We start from the raw sequence: 13,247 nt of genomic DNA, 5'->3' as shown, positions 1-13,247 counted from the left end.
AAGAAGATATTGTTTGTAAACACTTAATATGAATGAAAGAAGCTCATGATTTAATGCCACTTTTAGGTAAATACAGTCATTTGTAAGGAATGGGAATAATTACTTTTTGATGTTTCTGTTTTTCTTATACAGAGGCACACCTGTCCACACTTCACTAATGTTGAGCCCTGCTAATGAAGTGTTCAGTGAGAAAATCCCATCAACCAAATACATTAAAAAACCACCATATGAAATCTGCATGAGATGCTTATTGCTCCAGAAGTCCACCAGCCTGGGAAAGTCACACTGTTTTTAAGTGAGCTCTTGAGCATTATTCCTTGCTTGATAACATGCAACCCCTCACAAAACCCAAAAAGCAGTTATTGACCCTGTCAGAATGCCTGATGAATGGATAAATGCTGTAATTGATTAGCAAAGAAGTGTGAATTAAAACAGGGCACAGCATCAATAACCAGCTTCCAACAAAGGTGGTTGACGTAAAATGTGAAACAAGAGCCTGTGGCTATATCTCATCAAAGGCACGCTTTTCTTAAAAACAGGGGAGAGAAAGGGAAATAAACAGGCCTAATGTCCTGCTCCCTGTGATTCTTTAATCTTTCCTCTTGGTAAGGATGCTGTGTGGAGCCACCAGCGAATGGTATGGGAACTCACTGGTCGTTCACTTTCAGTCCACCTTCGGATATCAAGCAGTATGAAGCAGTTAAACGTTTCCATTGTTCCAAGACTTAAAGAAAAAGCAGGTAAAAAGTCCTATTCTCTCTTCATTTTGTTTGCTTGGAACTCTCCTCACTTATGACCTCATAGAAAAATAAACTCTGCTTGCTCCGGTGCCCCTGGAGAGAGAGAATGTTGCTTCCATCTGCTTCTGGACATAAAAAATAAATTCATTCATTCATTCAGTCAGTCAGTCAGTCAGTCATCTAGCACCTGGTACAGACCAGTTATTCCTCTGAGCTGGGGAGTACAGAGATGAATAGGTTTATGGTAAGCTGAGTGGATGCAGACCCCACTCCTACTTAAAAACACACAGAAATATTGGAAAATCTAAAGCAAAAGTTAAAAAAAGAAAGGTTTAACATATAGCTGAGCTTGAAAAAAAAAGGAAAAGGAAATCTTCAAGTACTGAAACAAAGCAAGAACTCCAGGGCCAGAGTTCCTGAAGCTGATGCTGTGTCTACAGAGGGGTATCAGCCCTGGAACAAAGACTAGGGGCCGGAGTGTCAATACCCACGTGGGACAGAAGACACCAACTTGGGCTTGTGCAAGGTGAAGGAACTGAACAAAACTGGGCCCCTTTAAAAGCTATCTAATCCACAAATAGGGAACTAGAAGAATTATGCCCACAAGAAACAGCAAGGCAGCCTGAGGTCTGGTTTGGGCTCTGTGAAAATAAATAAACCTTTTGTATGAATCATCAAAACCATAAGCCTGTGTTAAGAGCAAGTGCAGGTGTCAAGTTTATACCACCTAGATGGGTTTGAAGTCACAGATAGAGAAGTTAAAATTAAAAACTTGAGTTCAAAACTCTAAAACAACTGAGTCTTGGTTTGCAGAAGAAAAATGCAAAGCAGTGCTGCAAGAATGTATCCACAGTCCAGGGCACATGGACTCCCAGAGGCAAAAACAACCCCTGCTGAAGATGAGCTCACAATACCATCCCAACCATGTCAGGAAACAAACCACCAGGTGGGAGGGTCACTAAGCACAACATAAGGGTGAATAGGTACCTGGGAACTAGAAATAAGTGAAAACTTCAGAAGGAATATGAAATATATAAGTTTGAAGTTATTAAAGTGACACAGGAAGGAATAGTAACCGTGGAAAGGTTAGGACAGTATTGGAAATAAAAATTAATTTGAAAGAATCAAATTGCATTTTTATTTTATTTTTTTTTTGCGGTACGCAGGCCTCTCACTGTTGTGGCCTCTCCCGTTGTGGAGCACAGGCTCCGGATGCGCAGGCTCAGCGGCCATGGCTCACGGGCCCAGCTGCTCCACGGCATGTGGGATCTTCCCGGACCGGGTCACGAACCCGTGTCCCCTGCATCGGCAGGCGGACTCTCAACCACTGCGCCACCAGGGAAGCCCTCAAATTGCATTTTTAAAAGGAAAATATATAGTCACAAAATTAATAAGTAAAACAGTAGATTAGACATGGCTGAAAAAAGAATCAGTGAACTATGAGATGAATGAAAAGAAACTACACAGAGTGGTTTCTGTGCCACCACATGGCACAGAGAGGTAGGTGATGGAAGTCATGAAGTTAGGAAACAAGATGGGCAGAATGAGACATTACAATAAATGTCTAAGAGAGAATGGAAAGAATGAGGATTCACAACTGAGAAGTTTTCAGAACTGAAAGGAATATTTAAGTTCTCAGATGAAAGAAACAGAGTCACAAGCTAAATAAGAAAAAAGAAAAGACTGACTACTCATGAAGAGAGAACAATTTTGCTGCACAATATAATGTTCCTAGGCAGCAAAATAAACCCTAAAATAATGGAACAATATTTTCAAAGTATTGAAGGAAAATAACCTTCAGCCTTTAATTCAACTAAGTTGTCATTCAAGATAGGGCCAAAATACATACATTTTCCAGACAAACAAAGGCTGAAAGAAGTTATCTTTACTGAGAGAAGCGACCAAAGGTATATTTCATAATAAAAGAAACTGAATCCAGAAGCAATAATAATGTCTCATTTAAACAAAGTACTAAAAAAAAATCAACAACAAATAAAGTACTAGACTCTGATAACATACTAGACAGAGAACATGAAAGATTTAAGGTGGGTATCAGAGCTAAAATATTCTAGAACACTTTGTTCAGAAGGAGAATAGAGATATTATCAGTTAACTTCAGGCTTTGTTAAATCAAATATGCATATTAAAATTATAAAATAATCACCAAAGGAAAAAAATTGAACATATAACTTCCAAATCAATGTGGATTAAGGATGTTAATATTAAACAAGATAGAAATTAAGGCAAAAAAAAACCCCAAAACCCCACCTAGGAATAAAGAATATCATTATCTAATGATGAAAAGAACATTTTATCAAAAAGAAATAATATTCCTCACACTGTAGACATCTGAAGTAAATGCAAAAATTACCAGAATTACAGAAGTAATTGACAAATTCACAACCAGAGGCAGAAATTGATAGGTCTAAAAGACGAAAATTTATTAAGAATATACAAGATTTGAACATCATGTTAATAATCACTAGCTAATGGACTTACAAAGAATTCCTCATTGAATTATTAGAAAATACACATTTTTTCAAGTACACATGGAACATATACAAAACATGACCACTTACAAGGCCATAAAGGAAGTCTCAGGAAATACTAGTCAATTTTGTACAAATGGAATTCTCCGACCACAGTGCAGTAAAGTCAGAAGTCAATACTTCTGAAAACTTAGACACATATTTTTAAATAATTCATGGATCAAAAAATATATAATTAAGAGAAAATATTTAAAATATGTGAAAATGAAACATTACATATCTAAATCCATGAGACACACTAAGAACTAAGGTATTTCTTAGGGGGCAATTTATAAGCTTAAATGTATATACTAGAAAAGAAAGAGTAAAATATTAATGAATTCGTTTTTCTACTCAGGAAAAAAATTTTTTTAAAGAGCAAAAGACAATCCTAGGAAAGTAAAAAGAATAATAAAAATAAGAGTGAAAATTAATGAACTAGTTAACAAAGTACAAGGAAGGTCATCAAAATCAAAAAAGATTCTTTGAAAAGATAAATAAAATAGGCAACCTCTGGCAAAATCAAGAAAATATTAGGAATAAAAAGAAACTAAAACTATAGATGCAGAAGAGATTAAAAATAAGAAGAGAATGCTAGGAACAACATTGTGGCAAGAAATTTGGAAACAGATAATGTGAATAATTTTCTAAATAAATATAAGTAACCAAAAGTGATTTAATAAGAACTAAGAAATCTGAAGAGATCATATGCTACTAAACATATTGAATCAGTAGTCAAGATACACACACACACACACACACACAGTACAGATAATTTCTAATAAGTTTTGAAAAGCCTTTAAGAAACAGATAATTCATAACTATACAAATTGCCCTAGAGAACAGAATATGAGGGAAAGTTCCTCAAATAATTATTCCCAATTTATTTTGAAGAGAGTATAAAAACCAAAGAAGGCAAAAACAAGAAAAGAAAATTATAGGCCTGTCTCACTTATAACATAAATGCAAAATTCCTGAATTTTAACAAACAAAATCCAGAAAATGGAAAAAAATTGTTTTATATCAGTAATGCAAGGATGATTTAACATTAGAAAATATATTAGTATAGTTCATTACATTAACAGTTAGAGAAAAGTCTTTTGAACATCTCAAAAAATGTAGGAAAAGCATTTGACAAAATTCAATAATCTAATAATTTTTGTGCATCAAAAGACTATATCAACAGAGCAAAAAGATAACCTACAGAATTGGAGAAAATATTTGCAAATCATATGTCTGATAAGGGATTAACATCCAAAATATACAGAGAACTCCAAAAACTCAATAACAAAAAACAAACAACATGATTCAAAAATGGTCAAAGGACTTAAATAGACATTTCTTCAAAGAAGATATACACATGGCCAGTAGCACATGAAAAGATGGTCAACATCACTGACCATTAGGGAAATGCAAATCCAACTATTGATACAATATAATGGGATACCACCTCATACCCATTAGAATGGCTACTATCAAAAAAACAGAAAATAACAAATGTTGGCGAGGATGTGGAGAAATTAGAACCCTTGTTCACTGCTAGTAAAAATATAAAGCCACTATAGAAAACAGTATGGTGATTCCTCAAAAATTAAAAATAGAATTACCATATGATGGAGCAATTCCACTTCTGGGTATACACCAAAAAGCATTGAAAGCAGAGTCTTGAAGAGATATTTATACTCCTTTGTTTATAACAGCATTATTCACAATAGCTAAAATGTGGAAGCAACCCTCATGTATATTATGGATGAATGGATAAGCAAAACGTGGTATATACATACAATGGAATATTATTCAGATTTTAAAAGGACAGAAATTCTTACATATGCTACAACATGGATGAAACTTGAGGACATTATGCTAAATGAAATAAACCAGTCACAACAAGACAAATACACTATGATTTCACTTATATGGCATATTTAGAGTAGTCAAAATGGTAGAGATAAAAAGTGGACTGGTGGCGGCTAGGAGCCACAGAAGGGGGAATGGGGAGTTGTTTAATGGGTACAGAGTTTCACTTTTACAAGCTGAAAAGAGCTATGGGGATGGATGGTGGTGATGGTCATAATTCACAAAATTATGAATGTATTTAATACCACTAAATTGTACACTTAAAAATGGTTAAAATGGGGACCTCCCTGATGGTGCAGTGGTTAAGAATCTGCCTGCCAATTCAGGGGACACGGGTTCAAGCCCTGGTCCGGGAAGACCCCACATGCCACGGAGCAACTAAGCCCGTGTGCCACAACTACTGAGCCTGTGCTCTAGAGCCCGCGGGCCACAACTACTGAGCCCGCGAGCCACAACTACTGAAGCCCGTGCACCTAGAGCCCGTGCTCCGCAACAAGAGAAGCCACCACAATGAGAAGCCCACGCACCGCAACAAAAAGTAGCCCCCGCTCACTGCAACTAGAGAAAGCCCATGCACAGTAACGAAGACCCAATGCAGCCAAAAATAAATATTAAATAAACTTACTTTTAAAAAACGGTTAAAATGGTAAATTTTATATTTTACCATAATAAAACAAAATTAGGGAAAAAGGTCAATAATCATTCATTGTTTTTTTAAAAAACTAATAAAAGTTCATAAAGTCAGCTGGATACTAGATGAAAATACTCAAAAGCAGAAACATGGCAGATGAACATGTGTTTATCTCCACTTCCTTTTAAAAACCCACATTAAAGTGGGGAGGAGTATGAAGCCACAGAAACAGATGTAATGGAAGAGAGATGTCAACAAATTTGGAAAATGGAAAGTGAATCAACAGGTGGAAAAGCTAACTGCTAACTGCCCACAGCACTGGGGCCAAAGAAGTGTGGCAGGTCAAAAAGAATGAAGCTTCTTTCCACAATAGAACTCTGCAAAAGCTTAGGAACTGAGGTTCCTGGTACCTCTGAAGGCAAGGTTGTGGGTCTGAACAAAGGATTGTTTATAGTATATAAAGAGCAATAAGACCCTCCCCCTACTAACATCCTCATTCCAATAGTTAAAGGAAGTAACTCTCTCTGGAGAAAATGAACCAGAACAGCTTCCAACTTGTGGATGCAAAACACAGCAATGGGGAGGACTTAATCAAGGAGCTGAAAATTGGGACTAAGCGAAAGTCAGCACATGGAATGGTGAGGATTCCCCAGGCCTTGTCCCCTTGGCTTCCAAAATGCTGGCAGCCAGGTTTCATCCCCGGAGACCGGAGACCGGAAGCTGGAGGATTCCTCTCTAAGAAACAGAGGGCCTACAGACACTGATATCTGGCAATCCCCTGGTGAAGGTGTAAGATCCCTATCTGATAACCCTGCAGTGAGGTCCATCAATTAGCATGCATAATGAACTCTCCAGCGATTTCTAAGTTCCTCATTCTTAAATATGGACTGATAGCCACAGATCACCAGACATTTGATGAAAGTCATTAACATGAAAGATAAAGACTAAAACAAACAACCAAGCAGAGCACTCAAGAAAACTCTGAGTACAGAAAAACTCTAAATCTTGTATTATTTCATAAAAATTTAAATTTACAGTAAAATAAAAATCAAGCAGCATTCCCATATACCAGCAACAATCAAGCACAGATTTTGTTTAAAAGCAACACAAGTCCTGTCTTCATGGCGTTCAAATTTTAGTTGGATTGACAGACATGCAAAGAGATAAATCACAACACAACATTGTAAGTGCTAAAAACAAGCCATTATTTAGACCCCAAAATCAGGAAAATGTTTTCGAGAAACCTAATGAAGTCAGTTTAGTATATACAAAATTTGAGTAGCTGTGCAAACATCCCAAGTTGAAGGAAGATTCTGAGACCATCATAAATGAAAAGGATGTCATCATCGAGGGGAATAACTTAGAGAGAGGACACCCTGGGCAGGATCGTGACTTTAGTGCTCAAAGAAGGATGTAAAAACCCTTTTGGAAAACCAAGACGGAATGTTCAGTCAGAAGAAATTCCAGGGAGATGAGTATCCTTGATGCAGGGAGGGAGAGGAGAGAGTTCTGGGAAGTGGAGCATGTTACAGCACCAAGAGCCGGAGAGAGTCAATTAGTATGCGAATTAAAAAACAGGGCCTTGGAGGGACTTCACTGGTGGCCCAGTGGTTGAGACTCAGCACTTCCAATGCAGGGGGACGCGGGTTCGATCCCTGGTCGGGGAACTAGGATCCCACATGCTGTGCAGGGCGGCCAGAAAAAAAAAAAACCGGGGCCTTGGAATTGGCCATTCTGAAGGCATTTGAGACCTAAGGGGACAGTTTCAGAGCCAGAGGGATGAATATGCTCCTAACAAGCTGAGAATTCAGTGTGACTTAGTGGGAACTGAGGAAGGCGGACACAGACCTCTTCAAGAAGTTAGGCATCAAGAGAAGTTGGGAGACACATCAACAGCTTGAAGATGTGGACACAAAGGAGAGTTTATGTTTTATACTCAGCTCTCCTACCTGTGGATTCTGCATCCAAGGATTCAACCAACTTCAGAACAAAAATATTTGGAAAAAAAATTCCAGAAAGTTCCAAAAATCAAAACCTGAATCTGCCACAAGCTGACAACTATTTACATAGCATTTACATTGTATTGGGTATTATAAGTAATCTAGAGATGATTTAAAGTATAATATAGGGAGGATGTGCATAGGTTATATCCCTTATTTTATATAAGGGACTTGAGCATCCACGGATTTTTGGCATCCTTGGGGTTGCTGGAACCAAAAATGACTGTACTTCATTTTTTATTTATTTATTTATTGATTGATTGATTGATTGATTGATTGATTGCGGTACGCGGGCCTCTCACTGTTGCGGACTCTCCCGTTGCGGAGCACAGGCTCCGGACGCGCAAGCTCAGCGGCCATGGCTCACGGGCCCAGCCGCTCCGCGGCATGTGGGATCTTCCCGGACCGGGGCATGAACCGTGTCCCCTGCATCGGCAGGCGGACTCTCAACCACTGCGACACCAGGTAAGCCCTGTACTTCATTTTTGATAAAGATGTGTGTAGAATATCTTTGCAAGCTGTGGGGAAGGACTGCACAAAGGGACAAGGAGGAAAAGATGAGGAGAAAGAGGGAGTGAATTGGTGTACCAAGATTCTCCAAGGAGATGGAAGAAATGAGGAGGGGCCAGCCGACGCAGGAGAGGAAGGATGACTCCTCCTCATTTGAGAAACTTAAGGAGGCAGGAAGAAGGTTCCTTTCCAAGTGGAGGGGTACGAGATGGAGAGAGGCGAGCTGCTTGAGTCAAGGGGTGCACTTTTGGAGACCAATGATTACTCTTTTTTTTTTTTTTTTTTTTTGGCTGCACAGCTTGCAGGATCTTAGTTCCCCGACTAGGGATTGAACCCTCGCCCTGGGGCGTGAAATCCTAACCACTGGACCACCAGGGAAGTCCTTGAGTAATCCCTGATTATTCTTTTTTAAAAAAAGGATATTTAAATGACAGGGAAATTAAGAGATGAACCGTGGAGAAAGTGAACAATCAAGGAGACAGATTTTATATATTCTGTGGTAGCAGGAAAACTGGTTGGGAGCTATGTGACAGTACAGATGAGAAGAGGCAGATCAAAAGGGTGGTGAGGAGACAGGGCTGAAGGTGGCGAGTTCACAGGTCACTGTACAGCACGTGAAAGAAGAGTGTAGGCAAAGGGCAAAGAAAGGGACTGGGAAAACTGGAGTTTAGAAAAGCAACATCTCTGGAAAGATAACTCCCTCCTTCACCTCTTTCTCCTGCCTGGGTAAAAATTCACAAATTCCCTCATGTCCTATGTTGACTTCGTAAGTCTCAATGACAAAGACCACTGACAAAAATGCTGTGCAGTGTAAATAATAAGAGGTTTATTACTGCCCTAGCTCCACTGGGGCAGAGAAAAGCAGCAGACGGTCCCCGGGAAGAACAAATGTTAGTGCTGCCCAGTCCAGAATGCAACCCGCCACATTGCTCTGGGCCTCTGGAGGGAAAGGAGAACGCTGTCCGATCTCAAGTTTCTTAAAAACAAACAAACAAAGAAAAACCCAAGCCACGAATTTAGAGATAGGTTAAGAGTGAAGTCAGCTACAAAAATGCAGTAAGAGGGCTCTCTCCAAAAAAAAACAAAACAAAAACAACAAAAAAAAAGAGGGCTCTCTCCTCCACTAGATCTTTCATCTTGCTTCATTTCATAGAGCTGCTCATCTGCATTTCCTTTTTATTGAAAGAACACACACATAAAAGCCTACAAATAAACTCTTACCTCTCATCAAGAGTTTGGGATCGGGGCAATCTCCAGGAGTTAGCAATTTATAAGGGATTGTGATCTTTCAAAGAAAGAAAAATCAAGGCGAGAAGGTGAGAAATGTGGTAAGAGAGAAAAGAAACTTTTCAACTACAGCTTTTTAGAAACAGACACAGGAATGAAGGGCAGGGAAATTTTCTTAAACACTTGTTCTTGCTAGGAATTTTTTTTGCATGCTCTTTCAAGAGAAAGAAAGAAAAGGAAAAAATACAAGCTGAAAAGGGGCAAATATATTTCCCATGGGCCAGAAACTAGAGGCTGGTTCTCAGATCAATGAGAAACATGGTGGGCAGAGGATGACAACATCAGCTGTATTCATTAGCTACAGCTGCCATAACGAAGTTCTACAAGCTAAGTGGCTTACACAGTTCCAGAGGCTGGAAGTCTGAAATCAAGGCAGTGTTGGTTCAGAAGTCTGAAATCCAAGGAGGGAAGGACTTGTTCTAGGCCTCTCTCCTTGGATTACAGATGGCCATCTTCTTCCCATCTCTCTTCACATTGTCTTCCCTCTATGCACGTCTATTTTTGTGTCCAAATTTCCCCTTTATTTAAGGACACTAGCATATTGGATCAGTGTCCCCCTAATCTTAAATTAAGATTAGTTAAGATAACATCATCTTAACTAATTTCCTCTACAACAACCATACTTTCAAATAAGGTCACATTCTGAGTATTGGGACCTCAATACATGCATTTTGAGGAGGAACATAATTCAACTCATAACAACAGGTAGTATTTATTGGGTTCTTACTGGGTGCCAGGCACTGTGCAATGCACATTTCATGTAATTGATTGAAACTATTATCCCCATTTTATAAATAAGGAAGATTGGGCACAGAGAAATTAAGTAATTTACCCAAGATCAAACAGCTGGTAATTAACAAAGTTAAGATTTCAGAACCTGGTCCAAGGGAGGCCAACGTGCTAAGCGCTACCCTTTACTCTGTATTTAATAAGACAGTGTTTCACCCATTCAGAAATTTTTGTGATAGAATCAATAAATAAATGCCCAAGAGAATGAATGAAGTACATGAATGGGGAACGAACATGTTGATGGGTGGCTGAGAATTTCTACACAGTAAAGTAGGGCCATTGCCCAAAGCACCCATCAGGTCTCCAGCAGTAACCTTAGGTCCAGGGTGGATGCTAAGTGGCACGTGGCAAGGAGCACACAGGCTGTGGAGTCCGACAGAACGTGTTTAGTGGCAGGAGACACATGCATTAGTGATTTGTGTGTGTCCAATTCTAATGAAATAATTCTGAAATGATTTTTGAACGTAAGGGAAATGATGAGATTTGAGGAGCTAACCTGGGAAAAACACAATCTGGGCAACTACACAAATCACCAGGCTTTATTAACTCCCTAATACAAGGTCAACTGCCATTTTAGCAGCAACAAGATTAACTGCCATTACAAAGAGAACTTTCTTTAGCAACTAGTGTTTCAAACTTTTAAATCTGTTTTATTATAGATCATATAGAAAAAAACAGTTGAAAGAGAAATACTTTAACTAGTATAATATATGCCTAGCTCCACCAGCCACTTAACTCACTAAGAACAAAGATGTAAATCAGCCTATGAAAGTCTCCCAGATCCTCTGAGCCTCTCATCCTGTCTTGGGGGCTAACTGTGATGTCTGTGTTTAAAATCAAATTTCAAAATATGCATTTTCCCAAGAATCTGCCTCTAAATGTAGCCACCTTCCCCTTCTGGCACTTTGCTGAAGGAATGGCGATCTGCTCCAGTGCTGGAAAATAAATCTGTGACCAATTTAATGACATGTTATCTAACATAACAGCACAAGAGATTTGAACTTGACTGTACATGACTATCCCTTTTCCAACTGTTTTCATGCCAAATACCCAAGAAAGGTGCAATTACTCTATATCACCTTCCACACAATGATACTCTATTGATAAGCTTTTATCTCAGAAATACAGGACACAGTAATCCAAAACTACTAAGAAACCAAAAGCCATCTCTGCCATATGCAGCCCCCCGTGTCTCACCCACAAGAGCCTCATAATAACTGGAGCCATTCAGTGAGGAACCTCTCAGGATGCAGACCAGGCAAGAGACCTGGAGGGTGGTAGACAAAGTTTCAAAATGGTTTTATATTTTGCTCTTCTGTGTGTATTTGGCTCAGGAGCACATTGTATCTTTCCCAGTGGCTTTGGCTTCATTGTGTTTTTGTTCTTTTAATTGTGGTAAAGTACATATAACATAAAATTTACTATTTTAACCATTTCTATTTGTAGAAATGGTTCTGTGGCATTAAGTACATTCTCACTGTTGTGTAAATGTCACCACCATTCATCTTCAGAACTTTTATCATCATCCCAAACTGAAACTCTGTACCTGTTAAACACTAACTTCCCGTTCTCCACTTCCTCCAGCCCCTGGTAGCCGTTATTCTGTGTACTGTTTCTATGAGTTTCACTACTTTTGGTACCTCATGTAAGTAAATAGAATCAGATAGCATTTGTCCTTTCCATCTGGCCTATTTCCCTTAGCATAATGTTTTAAGGTTCATCCATGTTGTAGCATGTGTCAGTACTTCCTTCCTTTTTTAGGCTAAATAATATTCCATTGTATGGATATACTATATTTTCTTTATCCATTCATCCATCAATGGACATGTGGGTTGCTTCCACCTTTTGACTATTGTGAATAATGCTGCTATGAACCTGGGTGTGTAAATATCTGTTCCAGTCCCCACTTCCAATTCTTTTGGGTATATTAGGGTATACACCCAGAAGAGGAGTTGCTGGATCATATGGAATTCTATGTTTAATGGCTTCACTGTATTTTTCTTACATATAATGTTGTAAACATGGTAAATGTTGTAAACAGATGCATCCTTGCAGTGCGTGCTGGGTGCAGTGTGTGCTGAGGTTTCTAAATGCCCTAGATAACTGACAGTCACTTCTGAGTTCTTTGAGTTTGGCTGTGTATAAAATGCTAAAGGAGATAAAAGACTAAACCTAGGACCCCTACACAGGATAATCTGTGCAGATGAAAAAAGTCTGTCTGTTGACAACTGAGCACTTAATAATCTAGGAAAATGAAATAGTCTACTGTAGTCTGCTACTTCCTTTTACATTCATTTCAGTAATCTAAATAACAGATATTTATTGAGTGCTGACTGTCATACAGTCCCCAAACCTGGGGTGTGGACCTCTCCCTTCTGGGATTGTCTGCACATTGCTGAACACCCAGGGCACAGGGGGTACTCAACATGTTGGTTGGTTTCCCTGTTCATGTGTCATAATGTGAACACACAAAATATCAAAGAAAGAAATGCACTGCATTAGACAAACAAATTAGTAAATGGATATGATGACTATTTAAGTCCTACTTATATCCAAATTAGTTTACAATCATGATTTAGATTTATAGGAAGTCAACCTATGCCAATTGCGCTATTCTAAAATTCAGAACTGGACTTTAAATGTTCCGAGGACATTTCTATAACTGAGTCATTGGACTTCCAAAAAGAAAATGAAACCATCACAGTAATATGAATAAATCTTTCCCTATTCTTCCCTGAAACGTATCAGATAAAGCAGTGGTCCCCAACCTTTTTGGCACCAGGGACCGGTTTCATGGAAGACAATTTTTTCACAGACTCGGGGGTGGGGGGTGGGGGATGGTTCAGGCGGTGATGCGAGTGATGGGGGGCGATGGGGAGCGGCAGATGAAGCTTTGCTCGCTTGG

At 38.9% G+C, this 13,247-nt stretch overlaps 1 protein-coding gene across 10 annotated transcripts in view; it reads right to left on the bottom strand.

Moving 5' to 3' along the window:
* The window catches only part of CLYBL (citramalyl-CoA lyase), a 300,835-nt gene that overhangs the window by 170,180 nt on the left and 117,408 nt on the right, over window positions 1–13,247 (bottom strand). The gene's annotated exons all lie outside the window — the stretch shown is intronic.

The sequence above is a fragment of the Stenella coeruleoalba genome, assembly GCF_951394435.1.
Source record: "Stenella coeruleoalba genome assembly, chromosome: 18".
NCBI classification, from domain to species: Eukaryota; Metazoa; Chordata; class Mammalia; order Artiodactyla; family Delphinidae; genus Stenella; species Stenella coeruleoalba.
This window is presented reverse-complemented; position numbering and strand designations above follow the sequence as displayed.